This window comes from Sciurus vulgaris (genome assembly GCF_902686455.1).
Source record: "Sciurus vulgaris genome assembly, chromosome: X".
NCBI classification, from domain to species: Eukaryota; Metazoa; Chordata; class Mammalia; order Rodentia; family Sciuridae; genus Sciurus; species Sciurus vulgaris.
This window is the reverse complement of record NC_136471.1, coordinates 19436590-19453183: the sequence shown is the minus strand read 5'-3', so window position 1 is coordinate 19453183 and position 16594 is coordinate 19436590. Positions and strand designations below refer to the sequence as shown.

The window sequence follows — 16594 nt, the reverse complement described above, 5'->3', positions numbered from 1 at the left end:
GATCACTAGAAAACTGAAATATTTCCCTCTCCCATGATTTCAGGAAGACACTTTAAAATAATTTCACTTTATTGTACATACTATGCTTACTAAGTGGCATATATATCTTGCTCTTCAGTGTCTGGCTCTTCAGTCATATGGACAATGACTTCTTCATTTTATGGGACACTCACTTCCCCAATGTCTTTCAACTGGCCTAGACCCAGTCTGCAGCATAAATGGTCCCTGAGGGCAGCTGTCAGATCCTATTTTCCCCATCATCTTTCTATATGGTTTCATTTTAATATCCTCTACTCCTGCTCCAGCTTCTGCCTCATCACCCATTTCTAGTCCCAAATCTCAGTCCTATCCCTTATTTTTAAAATGATAGTCAACAAAAGGGGCTTGATATACAGAAACTGAGTTTCTTGTGATTGTGGAAGAGGTAGCAAAGAAACAAAAATGCTGCCTACACAGGCATGCCTTGGTGTCTGTGGTTTCCATTTTCTCTGTGTTTATTGTCACTGTGAAGTATACTTTTATGTTTTCCACCTGTGATTGAGCTGCTATACCAAGACCTACTCAGAAAAAGCTACCTATCATAAAGAAATGTGACTCTGCAGGTGATTCCTTTTTTAGTTAAAGGAAGAAAAGTCCAAAAGAATTCTTTCCTGACCAAAAAGCTCCAATGGCATTGGAGAAGCCAATCCACCTACTATTTCCCACTCAGCACCATCTCTATCCTGTCACTCTAATGCTTTTCTACTGTCACCTTCCAACCTTCTCTACCCCTCATCCTAAATGTCTAAACTTTTAGTATATCAATATAGGCTAAGATAAGCTAGACTAGTGATTCATAGGACTTCTTTTTTGCTCTTATCATTATCCATGACAGTAGAGTATATTTTGACATATACACACATGGGTATAACTTCCCATTCTTATGGTTGTACATGATGTGGAGTTTCACTGATGGTGCATTCATATATGAGCATAGGGAAGTTATGTCCAATTCATTCTACTGTCTTTCCTATTCTCATCCCCCTCCCTTCCCTTCATTCCCCTTTGTCTAATCCAATGAACTTCTATTCTTCCCCAATTCCCCCTCCTTTTGATCTCAGGACTCCTTTATTTTATTTGAGCTTAGTTTTTGTGCTGGAGATGGAACCCAGGGCCTCATGCATGCTAAGTACATGCTCTACCACCAGGCCACACACTAAACCTCTGAAGAATTCTTTACAATTTTATGGAGAAACCCAGGGAATTTTTATACAAGTTTTATCTATCAAAATTTACCCAATAGAAATGAAAAGATGTACCCCATTTGTGTATAATGAATCAAAATGCAGTCTGTAAAAATGAAAAAAAGTTTTAAAAATTACTGTCTTAGAAATTATAACTGAGAAATGTTTAAATTATTTGGTTCCTCATTTAAACATAACAATAAACCCATGATGTATTAAAAATGAAAAACATATTTTGCCAGTCATAAAACAATTATTAAGAAGAGTGGAATTCACATTTTGCTGATCGCTTTAATGTCTTACTTAATGTAAGAGAGCTACATTATTATAGCTGCTTCTCCATTTCATCTGTTGCAATGTGTTGTTCTGAATGAAACATTCACAGAAAATCCATCTTCCTATAAATACGTAGGGGTCCTTTCAGATAATTGTGGGTCTCTCTCTCTCTCTCTCTCTCTCACACACACACACACACACACACACACACAAAGTTCAACAAGTAGTCACAGTGTGGAATGTGAAACCATATAAACGAATGTTTCATGTCTTGTTACATTAAAATTCATTGGTATGTTTTGAACTTGGAATGAGCCTTTTACTCATTTTGTACCATCACACATGGTTCATCTGGAAAATATTGGCTCGCTGAGCTAGGCAGTTTCTACAAATGCTGACACCATTCATTATGTGATATGAAAAAGTCCTATTCATTAATATCAACTTTGATCTCATCAGAAAAGTCTTTAGGTAGTGGGATGCTCCAGAGATAATGGTGGCAGATACAAGTTTTCAAAAATTTTAGTTTTCCCTTGAAAACTGGAATTTTATCATTGGCAATACATACTACCAGTTATTTTCCTTGGGTTGACAGGCTGTCTTTGTTGCTTCCTAAGAAAATGTCTAGCAAATACTCAAGTTTGTATAATAATAATTTGTCAGTCATTCTATCAAGAAAAATAAAAAAAGAGGCTAGTTTGGTTAACAGGTCAAATAATCTTGCAAGTGCTTTTTCTTGAGATGTACAATGACACACAGTTTGCAGCCTAAATGCTTTAAGTGTACTTCCCATTTAATAACACAGGCCATTAAAAATTGTCCTTAATCCTCAAGGATTAAGGTTTGATAAGGTTAATAACTTTTCTTTACAGCTTTTCTAATGATGTCCTTAAGTGAGACTGCCTTTTATTTTTCTGCAAGTGTACACAAGTACAGATTATAATGACTTAGTAGTACATATTGATGTGACTGTCTTGACTCATATAGTGGTGTCAACAGTTGAACTCGTCTTTAGTATTGGACCACTGGTACAAATATCAACCCAGTAAAATAGACAAATAACATTTTTAGTATTGTTGTGTGGGTAGTTTTGACCTGCTGGATTCTTGGGATTCATCGGCTCCCAGGGTTCATAAACCCTAATTTGAGAACTGTAAGTCTAGCTATAACATGACTTCAGTTTTTAAAAATTCCCCATCTCCTCTCTCATTATTACTTCTTTTGGGAAAATTGCTTTTGACATAAGCATTTTATGTTAATTTTCAAGAATGCATCCTTTGAGTATGACATTGACTACTTGAATACAGAAGGGGAATTTGTGATTTGGTAGAGTTTAGTGACCTTGCTATTTCTCAAGCACATCTCACATTTGAGCCTTGCATTACTACATCCCGTGAACATTACCTGAGAGCATACTATGAGCTATTTTTCATTTCTGTCTATCGAAAGCCTTTCATCCTTTCAAGCCAAGTTCAAGTGTCATGGCCTTAAATGTCATGTCCTTAATGAAGTTGTCCTGGCAGATGAGCATTACAATTCTCCCTCATTTTATCCTACCACTTCTCTTTTCATCTCTACCACCTAAGTGCCACTTTCTGTATGCAAACTGGTCTTACTTATTTGTACATACATCTTCTCTACCACCAGACTGTAAGCTGCCTAGGAATTGCATCATCTGTATTTTTTAATCTCATAGCATCTGAGGTAGTGTCTGGAACATAGTAGGCACTCAAGAAATTTGTACTACTGAAGTGAGGCAAGATGAACTGGCATAGTATCTTAAATTCTTTAAAAGCTACATTCACAATCTCATGAAAAAAAAAAAAGAGAGAGAAAGCTAAAGCCCAGATTAATTATAGAAGAACTTGTGAATGAATAGCTAAACCCTTTTGGATGACCTTGGCTAAGACCTGTAGCTAATCTTTGAGAGGCCATTTTCCAACCTCGGGTACAATGATCCCAGTATTCTCTGGTAGCTCACTTTAAAAAAAAAAAGTGCAATTAAAAAAAAAAACCTTTAAAACTTTGCCAGTGAGGTTACTTCTTTAGGTCTTAAATTACTCCTGCTTTGGAGACAGCTCCAGAATTGAAGAAGGATTATAATATACTTTTAAACCATTTTACACAGACAGCTGCTGATGAGTCTAACCCTCACACATGAAGAAAACAAATCCAAATCTAGAAAGCTATTGTTAATGCAAAAATCTTAAGAAGAGACTGATGCTCCACAGTGTTGAAAGAAAGGTAATGGGTCAGAGAGGAGGAATTGACAGTAAGGACTGCAGATTTAGTGCAGCCTGGAATTTGGTCCAGAAATCAGATCAGCTAATTAGAATTTACAATATTAACCTTTTTGTTCCCTCTCTCTCTTTACAATGTCTTTCAGACTGAACTCTCACTTTATAAAAAGAAAATTATGAGGGTTTTGCACACAAAAACAGGTAACTTAAGGGGCCTAATGGTTTTGATTAACTGTTTGCCTTTTTCAAAGGACAGTATCCTGTTAGCTTTTTAAAAGCCAAGGCTCAGAATAATGATTATCAATGTCAAGTATCTTATTAAAACACAAGTCTGATTATTTCACTCTGCTCTCCCCACAGCCATTCTCTAGACCTGACATATCTGCTATGCATCGCTTTGCATGTAGCAGGAGTATACAAGGCCCTTCAAAATCCAGTGTTTTTCTGAAGTCACTACCATCTGCAGAGCTCTATTTTAGCCATTGAAATGATCATAGTTGCCCAAACATGCAATCAATGTTTATTTTAGAATCTAATATTTCAAATATATGTTTTGCTTTGGATCTTAAATGTTCCCCCAAAGGCTTGTGTGTTGAAAGCTTGGTCCCAAGCAGATGGCCCTGTTGGAAGTGGTGGTATATTTAGGAGGTGGAAAAATCACAAAAGGGAGTTAAGTCAGTACTTAACTTCAATGTGCCCTTGAAGGTGGTACTGGGACTCTGGCCCCTTACTCTCTGCTCCCCACCATGATGTTCTGCCTTTCCATGGACCCAAAACTAAACATGAACAGAAACCTCTAAAACTATGAACCAAAATAAATCCTTCCTCTTTATAAGTCAGTTACCTCAGGTGTTTTGTCACAGTGACAGAAAGCTGACCAACACAACATATAATATAGAAAATTGGAAGGAAACAGAAATAAAGAGGGAAAACCCAATTCCAAATTCTAATACATAATGTGTGTGTATGCTTTTAAAACTTGCTTATTTTTATATAGTTGAACTAGGATTCTGGAATCAGAGAGACTTGGGTTAGAATTCTGGTTTATGTATAATTAATAGAGCACTAATAAAAACATTTAAAAAATCCTGGTTTTCCACTTAATTGAATTTGTGTTTTCAGACAAACTGCTTACTTTTTCTAAAGCTCAGTGTCCTCAACTGTAAAATGAGAGAAACAACTTCTGTCTTACAGAATTGTAATGAGTAAATGTGATAAATGCATATTTTAAATGTGATAAAGCATCTAGTTATTAAGGGATTTATAAAAAATTACTTAACCTTTTAAAAATACTGAATATTTACATTGTTGCTAGATCTTTTGCTTATAAACAAAGATGTGTTCATTAGGAACAGTCACAGCTTCATATTTTGGATAATTTCCTTAGTAAGACTTCTAGGGCAAAGGGGATATACATACTGCATTTATTCACCACCATGGGAATGAGTCACAATTCCCCTAAGAATCACCTAGAATGCTATTTTAAAACGAGGCTCCCTGAGCCGGATTGTAGCCGAGTGGTAGACCATATGCTTAGCATGAGGAAGAACCTAGGTTTGATTTTCAACACCCAGAAATAAATAAAATAAAATGAAATAAAATAATAGGCTTCTGGCCTTACTCCCAGAGCTTCTGATTTAGTAGGTCTGGGGTGGAGTGCACAGGTGTCCATTCTTCCCTAGACCTGCCCTCCCATCTTCCTGTGAGTGAACTACAGACCACACTTTAAGAAAGACAGCTCCAGTGTTATGCTGCTTCCCAGAAGCCCTCTGAAACCACTGGTCACAAGTCATCTTAGCACCAGATGTGCTGGAGTCCTTATTACATGCTTTTCAAACCATTTTTTTAAAAAACAAAGTAAATGCAATCTGATGATTTCCTTTTTACTTAGGTATGGCCATCATGACCTTTCATCTTTGTGGTTCCTGAAAATACCCTTGTATAAAGGTGACTGGCTTTATTTGATTAGAAAGGGAGACATTTAAAGTCAGCCTAGGAACAGGTACTCAAGGTTGTGTGATAAAAGGGAACAAAAAGCCTGAAATAATTACTTAAGAAAATTAGAAACAAAGTGTAAGAGAAAAAGGCTTTCTAGAATATAGCAGTTTTATTTTCTTAAAACCATAAGCAAGATAACAAAAGGGCAATGCAGCCTAGGACAAGGCAATTTGGCTAAAGCTTTTTTTTGTGCTTGTTGAACAAGAGAACAAAGATCAAAGGACACACATACTTGTTCTCAGGGGGATAAAATATGCTGAAATTAGGACAGTGAAAGCAGCAACTCTTGATCTGTCTATACGGTATAAATAATGTAGCTCTTGTTATTATCCTGATTGCAAAGATATGGGCCTTATCAACTTCACACTGTTCCAGGCTTGAACACATGCTCGTTCACAGTCTACCAATCCTTTCCTCCAATTTGTGTAACAGGGAACACTGCCATTCCATTTCCCAAATATGGGGGTGGTTGGGGCACTGAAGCTCAGAGAGGGGACATAACTAAGTCATTGAGTGATAAAGATCAAAGATCTCATTTAAAATAATGTCTTCTAGCTTGATGTGGTGGTGCATGCCTATAATCCCAGCAACTAGGGAGGTGAATCAGGAGGATCGCAAGTTCAAAGGCAGCCTCAGCAACTTAGTGAGACCCTATCTTTCAATAAAAAATAAAAAAATGTCTGTGGATGTGGCTCAGTGGTTAAGTACCCCTGGTTCAATCTCTGTTACCAAAATAATAGTAATAATAATAATGTCTTCTACCATCAAGCCCAGAATTCTTCAAGAAAAACATGACTTAGATAAAGACATCAATGAATAGAAGCTTCATCTCATATTTACACTGTCTTGGCTGCCTTGACTTCAGATAACTTTCAATTCAGTCCCATGCTCTCAAATGCTAAGGGGAAAGGCTTTCACTGTCGGGTGGGAGGGTGGGAGTTCAGGACCAGACACTTAATGACATTGGCTGCCTCCTGCTTGTTTTGCCCAGCCTTGCCATCGACTGTGTCTTTTTTTTTTTCTCATTTGAGTTTCCTGACATTGTTGTTTAGCTTGAAAATCTTGCACTTCCTAGACCGCAAAACATTTTTCTGTGGAGTACTGTATATTCATACATTGAGCCACAGCATTTATAATTATTAATGTCCTTTTTTTTTAAGTAACCAAACTATCTCATCAGGAACAGGTTTGTTTTGAAAAGTTCCAGACAGCTGGGTAGGATAGAATGAAAAATTCCATTACTGCTGTTACACAGTTAAGAGTTTTCTTAACTTTAAGCTCTTTAGCATTTTAAAAAATAAAGGCTAAGTAACAAAATAGATATTGAAAATATGAGGCTTGGTACATATTTTGAGGATTTAGTTAGTTGTGTCTCTTTGGGTTCCTCACATGCCTTCTCTAGGCATTTTTTAATATGTGGAATCCAGGTTACATTTTAAAGCTATTAAGCTAGGCTTACAAACCTGATTTTAAACTATTTGGATGCTCAGTTTTATACAACCTGCAAGGAATGCTTTGGGGGCCTGGCTTTCTGTATCCGCAGCAATGTAAACACATGCTTTACTGTTTGTATTTGACTAGCATAAGCTAATGGGAAACAAATGTGGTGACTCCAATGAATCCCGGCCTTTTTGGAATGCCATTATTATTTATTTATACATTGTGCACATCCACAAGGCCTAGCACGTGACCTCTGCTTTGCATGCGCACATCCTTTGAACAAATGCACTAAACCACAGCCACAACTAATTGGAAACAATTGCAAATCCATGCATTTGAGATGAAGCCAGAACCCAATGCGCGGGCTAGAATTAATGGCTATGTATGCACTTCACCATTGGAGAGGCAATAATGTGTAGCAGTTACGAGTGTGAGCTTTGGAATCTGACCAGCATGGATTTAAATCCCTACTCAGCCTGATTACTAGCTGTGTGACCTTGGGCAAGTTGCTTAGCCTCTCTGAGCTTCAGTTTCCTCACCTGTAAAAATGGAGTTCAATATCATTCAGTTCATATGGTTGTTGAAGTATTTTAAATTAAATAGCACCATTTACCTTTCATAGTCCCATGGATCCTTTCTTTGCAGAAGTTTCCACAGTTTGTGATTAATTATATATTTCCCTGTTGCATCTCCACTAGACTAACAGAAGGGATAATGGTCTGTTTTGATTACCAGTGTCTAGCATAGTGTTTGGTACAAAGTGAGGCAATGTTCAATAAATATTCATTAAATGCATGAATGAACAAATAAATAGAATAATGCATGTATAGGGCTCAGTGCATTGCCTGGCAAGGTAATAAGTTCTCAGACATGTTAACTGCCGCTTAGGATAATTATGATGATCTTGAAGGAGAAGAAGGGGAGGAGGAGGAGGAAGGAGGAGCGGTCACTGCTGAGTGCCTTGTAAGGTCAAACAAGTACTACCCCATGGCCACAAACTGAGGCACCAGAATAAAGGACTGCATGGAATCTTCCTAAGAATATGAGAAAACCTTTTTGGATGCTCCCAGTAAGATAAGGGTCTATGCACCAAGGCTGCACACAGATGTTCAATCACAAGGAGCAAAGAGTTCTGCACAAGGAGCAAAGAGTTCTGCTGGAGACCGTGCTTCCAGATGGTATCAGAAAGGCCCCCTGCACCCACAGGGCCCTTGCGTGGTCCTTGCTTCTGCTTTCATCTCTTACCCATTAGGACCTGCTTTCTCTAGCACTTCGAGCTTCCCCAAATCTTCCTTTACGTTTTGAATGTGCTGCTAAAACTTATGAAAATCAGTATCCCCATGAAATAAATGTCTGAATAGTAAAACGAGCCAGGTTGTGAAAGAAGCAAACTGAGGATAAAATTTAAGCCATGTGTGTGACGCTCCATTCCTGCTGATAGAAATGGTTGCCTGTAGTTTTGAGGAGTTGCACACCACCTCAATGTAGACATTTTCCAATAATAGTAAGAATACAGGTTGACTATCCCTTTTCATAAATGCTTATAACCAGAAGTGTTTTAGATTTCAGAGTTTTTCAGATTTTGCAATATTTGCATGTATATAATGAGACATCTTGGAGATGTGACCTAAGTCCAAATACAAATTTCATTTATGTGTCAAATATGCCTTACATGCATATCCTGAAGGCAATTTTATAAAGTATTTTAAATAATTTGGGGCATGAAACAAAGTTTCACAATGTGGAGATTTCCACTTACGTTCTCATACTGGCTCTCAAAAAGTTTTGGATTTTGGAGCATTTTGGATTTTTAGATTAGGGATACTCAACCTTTAATTTGGAACTGTTTGAGTTTTATTCTTTTTGAAGAGCATGGTGGTTAAATGCTCATACTCTAGAGTCAGAAAACTTGGATTCAAATGAAGAATCTATCACTTACCAGTCTTCTTACTATAAACAAATTATTCTTTAACCTTTCTGAGCTTTGTGTTTCTTATCTAAAGGATGAATACAAAGCACACCTCTACCTAGCCTCCATATTGTGTGTATTGTGTGATTGTGGAGATTAAATGAAGTAATTTCATGGAGAGCACTGAGCCTATTTGTATCTGGCTCACAGTATTAAAACAATATCATTATTTATTATATATTAAAAACTATGTATCTATAAAATATGAATCTCTAAGCAGTATAAATTTTGAATTCTTGGAATAAGTGAACATTCAGTTATATCGTCTGGGTAGGTCTAATTACAATGGTAGGAACATTAAAGCCCTTCACAAGTCTTGATTAGCCAGACACAGTGTCACACACCTGTAATTGCAGCAGCTCAGGAGGCTGAGGCAGGAGGATTGCAAGTTCAAAGCCAGCCTCAGCAACTTAGTGAGGCCCTAAGCAACTCGGTGAGACCCTGTCTCTAAATAAAATACAAAAAAGAGCAGGGGATGTGGCTCAGTGGGTAAGCACCCCTGGGTTCAATCCTCAGTACCAAAAAATGAAAATAAAAAGTCTTGGTTATTAGGTTATTACTATTCAAAATTGTTATATTAGTAATTGAAAGTACTTCCTTATCTGTTCTCTCAGTTGCTCCACCCAGGACCTCTGTGACGTAGCAGGGCAGGCATTATTAGCCCCATTTTAAAAACTGAGGAAATAGGAATTGGGAAAGATGTGAGGCAATGTGCCCAGTTTTAGCCTGAAATATTGTAAAAGAGTAGCCACAGTAAGGTTTGTTAGAGTTTGGAATGTGCACAGAAAAGGGGCTTTATACTTCAGCACTAACATGAAAAGGGTGTGGCCCTGGGACTAGCACAGTGCCTGACACACAGTAGGTGCTCAGCACATGAATGGCAACTGAAAGAAATGAAAGAATCAATGGGTTAACAAATTTAATGAGCAGTTATTCACCAGCTTCTGATTTCTCCCAGCCTCTGTTTCTTTGACCCTGATGTGGTCTTTTCAATCAGATGAACCAACTAACCCAAAGGGATATGGCCAACCAAAGCACTAAGTGGCTGAATGAAGGCCTCAGGGCCACACAGTGAGCCTCCTCCAAACCCCAAGCTAAGTGTTCTATTTTCTAAGTTAGTCTGCATATGCATTAACTCTGGATTCCCAGCCTTACTTGAATAAAACTCCATTTTAGTGGCCAAAACCCCCACAAAGTTGCAATTATAAGTCTGGATCCAAGACTGGCCTAGTCCCAAGAAGCTAGCCAGTTCAGGCTGATTGGCCAGGTGTGGCAGCAATGTATAAACACAGAAAGGTACCCTTGCAGGCCACCAAACCCATCATCCCATGAAGGCCTCTGAACCCAGTTATGCCCTTTAGTGAAGATTGCTGACATTTGTGTCCCTATATCAGTTTTAAAACCATTGTGAAAAGTCACAAAGATAAAATACAACATTTTTCTAGAAGGAAAACCTGCTTCAGAGACCTCTGTGAAATCCCAGCACTGCTTGGTTTCCAAAGGAATTGTCTCAGTAAAATGAGGGCCAGTGGCAGAATCCAAGGGTCCCAGGGTGAGAGTGTACCAACATAGTACACATTTCCTCAGGGAACTGAGGTTACACAGACATTAGCTGAATGCTTACTATTGTCCGAGTGCAAAACTGTGATTCATTCCAAATAGACATCTTGTGGTTATACTTTTGGGAAATGAGAATTCTTGCTTCTAAAAATAACGTATGTGTGTGAACCACAGCAGCCATGTCATCAGGCATTGGGCTTAAAGAGTCAACCTCAATGACTAGGGGACGATGGTTCACTATTCTTCCATATGGCCTCTGGCCCACTGAGGATTAGTTTGATGCCTCTAGTTCCCCTGACAAAGCTTCCTTCCTTTTAAAATGGAGTCTTAAAAAAATAAATAAATAAAATGGAGTCTTGACCAAGATCTACAACTAGGTTTACAGTGGAAAAACGTTTTTCTGCTCTGGCATACTATTTCCAAAAAATATGAATTTTTAAATAGGGTTGAGATAGTTAAGACTGCATTGTATTGTTTCAAAGAACAATAAATGACCTGGGGCATCTGGTGCAAATAAATGAGCTGAGACTTGAAAAACTATGTTCTGAGTCTTCATTTTCCTTGGAGGTCTGAGAGTTTCAAACCCTTTCTACATTTTGGGCTATCGAGTCCTTAAGGGGAAAATGGGAACTCACAGGAAACAGGAAACATGAGTAAAATTATTACAATATTCATATCTAAACACACACCTTTAAAGACTGAAATAGAAGAAGTCAAAAAATGATGCCTCTTACATATTATATATATATATATTTACACGCACACACATATATATGTATATATACATATATTTTAACTTCAGTTCCTTAAGTGAAAAATAATTTAAATGGTCAGATAATTCCTTTAAGTATGAAAAATCTGGGCTGCATATGGAAGTAGCATTTTGTTTGGTAAATACTTTAAAGCTTTAAAGCTTTAAAGATGCTGACATAACCAACTCTTTCAGAATCTACCATGGATAGGTTTTCTAACACTTTGATCACAGAAGATAACTAGAGAACAAGAATCTCAGGAGCATCATTGACAAACCTAGTTCCATACTGCAGCTACCAAAGGATTAAGCACTCCCTTGTTGTAGGGTCATTTTCCTTCCTGTACCTTGAGTGATTCGAATAGTGTGGTCCAGTAGTGTATGAAGGGATGTGAAAGGGAACTGATGGTATGCTCCAGAAGGAAAGGATTTTGAGCCTTGCTTTAGGTAACTGTTTAGGACACCATTAACACAGAATAAATTCACTACCATGTGGAATCTCATATTTGTCAGTCTTTTAACAAGATTCACAGCCATTTTCCATCTATTAATTATTGATATTGGCAACAATTCTCTCAATTTTATATTAGTTAAGTCTAACACGTACTCATGGATTTTTTTTCCTAGTATCAGAAATTTCTGCACGGTTGTGTATGCCTGTAATTCCAGCAGCTTGGGAGGCTGAGGCAGGAGGACCATGAGTTTGAAGCCAGCCTCAGCAACTTAGCAAGGCCCTAAGCAACTCAGTGAGACCTTATCTCTAAATAAAATACAAAAAGGGGCTGGGGATGTGGCTCAGTGGTTAAGTGACCCTGGGTTCAATTCCTGGTACCAATAAAAAAAAAAAAAGTAAAAGAAAGAAAAAAGAATTTCTACTCAACATTTGCCTAACCTAACCCTCATACTTACTTTTTATCCCCTACGCAAAACACAAGCTTATTTAGTGTTATCTACATGCTTGCCTTGGGATAGCATATTTTAGATTATTGGAGCCTAGTACTAATATAGACATTTTCACTCCCCTCTGAGTCTCTTTCGTCATTTCTTCTTAGTTTTGAATTCTGGAACTCATTAACCATTTCTCCTATTGGGTCTGCCTAGAAATCCATTCCTCAGACAGGCCCCTTGTTTTTCCTAAGAAGCTTATTAGAATTTAACCACATGGTCTGGGAAGAGCATCATATAACCAAGTCCAGCTAATTTGTACTCAGTGTTGGGCAGAGCTTGATCCTGTAGTATTTTGGCTAGGTATATCCTGGTAGAGATTATGATGAATTCTTCCTTCTAATAGCTCTCTCTGGTGGATAGGGTGTGAACATTTTGTTTAGTCCTGGAACTGAAGTGATTGGCTGGCTAGCTTATCTGGACTCTTTCCATATCCCACAAAAATTATTTGGTGATGATGGTGGTGATAGAGTGATAGGAATAGGAGAATGTTCGTGTGGGAGGGGAAAAGAACAACTTATAACAGGCTATAGACAACACACATTTATACCTTTTTGGTTTCTCTTCACTGAGCTCAGTATGTAGGAATGTCTTGACCAGTTCTAACATGGGCTTCTCCACCATCCTGAGATTTCTTGTGGTCATATTCAATTAACATCTTGTTTAAACACCCCTTTTCCTCTCCCAAAACATTTAAGCCTACACCAGGTAATATACATACATTCTGAACATTGCGCTCACTCAACATAATTCTAGACACAGCTGTAGTAATTTTCATCCTTGAAGAAATTAACTTGAGTGAATGCCCTAGCTGGTTGCAACAGGAAAGAACATGGGTGAGAAACAGAGAACTTACCTTTCAGAGGATGTTTAGTATAAGAAATGGAGATATCAGTTGTTTTGAACACCCAGAAGTACTCAATATTCTATTCATCACCTTACTAAGGGAATTAAGAGGGAATGTGGTATAGAAAAAACTGAGAGGTCATATGGTTCAGTGCCCCCATTTTACAGATAAGGACAGCGAGCGCACATAGAAAATAGGCAGTAGAGCTTTTCAACCCCACCAGTGCTATGAGTTATGCTAGATTTCTTTTTAATCCTTGAAGATAGCACAGAAGTATCAGTTGAGAGCCAATAAAGTGATAAGAGGCAAAGGGGCTTGAGAACTGCAAAATATGTTTAGGTCTGGAAATTAGGAAATGAGATACTCCTTCCTAAGTTCTTAGCCAGACCTGGCCAAGTCCCAGGCTAGGGGAGGGAGCATTGTGGCTCCTGGAGGCATGTAGCACCCTATTTCTGGGTTGACTTTAGTGAACATAGAGCCTGCCCTCAAGAAATACAGAGTTCACAAGGAATTGCTCTCAAGCAGGAGTGGAAATGTAGTGGAATAAAACTAGTTCAAAATTTTTTGTTTATCCTTTCAAAAACAAAACACCCAGTTCAGTGCAGGAAGGGAGTCTTGGTTCCTACATCAAAACATCAACAATTTTCCAGTTTTCATTCTCATCCACTCCTGATTAGGTGGAATAATCAATCTGCCAAAATATATTGGCAATTCCTCTGTTCCCCTTCTATTCATCTCTACCTCCCTATTCTCAAGCAATTCCAGTTGAAAGCAACATAGCAAGGCTTATTCATCCTAAAATCACTGCACTTGCATTCAATTAAATATATTTCCATTATGTTTCCTATTTTCCTTACTTTTATACATTTAAGTATTTGGTCAAGTTTATTAATACAAATGGTAAATTCTTAAGTTATGGTGGTTCTCTACTACATTGAAATTTCGAATATCTTGCTGACCCCAAAACTGGATTTGATGGGATGGTTATAATTTATACATCTTTAAATAGCAACTATATCTAAGGACTAGCTTATATTTCAGATGGTTGACATCTTGTGCTTTCATGTTTCTGGAAAGAAGCAGGAAATACACAGTGCAATCACCAGTGAAGTTGTATATAGTGATTCCTCAAGTTCAAACTAAATCCTAGCATTGCCATCTGTGAGTTGACAGTAGAGACCTTATGCAATAACAGCAGAACCCACAACAGAAATAAGAGTGCCCAACAACTTCACATGTGTAAGTTCTCACTCTTCTACAGATGCCTTAATTAATGAAAAGGAAAAACTCAACTTCTGTCACAAGTAATGTAAAACCTGGAGGGTCACAGGGGGTTTGGAGGAGGCTAATGCTGCTAACCAAGTTCTTCTCCTTTTCTCAAAACATCGCCCTACTGCTATTTCTTATTTCTAGTCATACCAGCTAGATATAAGATTTATTTTCTATTAATTCAACTGGGAAAACATTTTCATCACTTTAAGCATTCAGGCATTAGCTTCTTTATTGAGGTCAAACACTCAAACACATTACCTTGTTTTTAGAGAAACACACTCAACTACTCTATTGCTTTGTAAAATTTTACTTTCTAGCTCTATGGTAAATAATTATACAACCCTAGTATTTCTCACATCTGTCTCTACATTCTTGTGATTTACAGCACTTCTCATCACTCAGTCTAGTTGAGAGGGAAATGGCTATGCAATGGTACCTTTGACTGGACAAGGTTGGTCTTCTCTACCAGTGCTTCCCCAGAGTAGCCAGTCTTGCCAAACAGCCCGTAGAATACCTGAAGTCTGCCAATTCACTCACCTAACTGGGGTACTTCTTCCATGCTTCAGTTCTTCCACCCTGCCAAAACCTGTCTTTCAATTCACCTAGGAACTTGTTCTTCATGGTTTAAAATTTCCAAGCATTACTCTCCACATTTATTGAATGGAGATATCATCTACCTTCTATCACCTGTTGTGAGGAAATAATTTAGCACAGTGTCTGGGTACACAATAGACAGTGAATAAAGGGTAGAGTCCCTTGATAATGATCACTAATAATGGTTTGAGATATGACTCTCCTTTGGTGAACTGTGCTCTTACCAGGACCTTCTGGTGATAATGACTCCTAAAGGAAAGACAGGAAATGGGAATTGCAGAGACCGAGGTACACTAGAGGAAGGGATACTTTGGTGTGGTTGGGATATCTTTGGATATCATACACTTACTTTAATTGGCAGTTATCTACTTCTCCTGCCTTCAACTTTAACTCAAATTCCTTTATTATGAGGAAAAGGCTTTGGAACATTTAAAATCAAAATTTTAAAGAAAAAAAAATACACCGAAGTAAAGAAACATGTAAAAAACACCTGACTACAACTACAAGTGAACTTCTCACATATGAAAAATTTTCTTAGGAGCCAGAAGCTAATCTAAATATTTATGGCTTTTGGTGATTGTGGCTGTTCTTCTACTTAGTTTGCTTCACCAAAGAATTTAATAAAAAATGTTCCAAGTGCTTTTAGAAAATTTTATAACTATCTTAGTAACTATCTGGAACAATATCAAGCATGAAGAATCAAAGAGACTAAACTGAGATTGTACATAAAACAACATAGGGGAATTATGAATGGCAGCAGGCTGAGTGGAAAAGACAGGGAGACACATGAAACATATGGTATCATGGAAAGAACCCTTGGCATAGGAGCTTCAGTTTTCGCATCAGTAAAACAGTAATAAAAACAATTTTTGCCCTGCCAAAAGCACTGGGCTGTCTTTAGAATCAAATGTAATAAACCTAAATAAGTATTTTGGAAAGTATAAAATATAAGAGAGTGGTTTTTGTAAGTACAATGACCTTACAAATATAAAAACATTTCATAATCACCCATTTTATTTCCTCACAATCAAATGGAGATATTTAAAAAGGAATCAAGAGAAAATATAATCCCTATATTGGGGGGAAAGTAGTCAATAGAAACTATACTGAAAGCAGGACAGACATTGATTGGTCTTACTAGACAAAGACTTCATTTATCTTTATTTACTTATTTCTGTGGTGTTAGGGATTAAACCCAGAGTTGCATACATTCTAGGCAAGTGCTAGATAAGATAATTTTATTTTAATAACATGGGAGAAAAGGAAAAATAAAAGAAACCAACCAATGTGGAATAATGGAAAAAGAATTAAGTAAATAGTTCTTATTAATTTTGGAGGGTAAAAAATCAAAATGATACCTAAAGCATGAATCAAATATTGGAGAATTTTGGTTTTGGGGAAGAATCAAATTCACTGCTACTGTTAATAATAGTAGAGACTATATGAATGAGTCTCTGGATATGAATTTGGAAACATGGC

At 37.4% G+C, this 16594-nt stretch overlaps 1 protein-coding gene across 1 annotated transcript in view; it reads right to left on the bottom strand.

The window, feature by feature from the left end:
- The window catches only part of GPC3 (glypican 3), a 414363-nt gene that overhangs the window by 54201 nt on the left and 343568 nt on the right, over positions 1-16594 (bottom strand). The window lies entirely within an intron of this gene.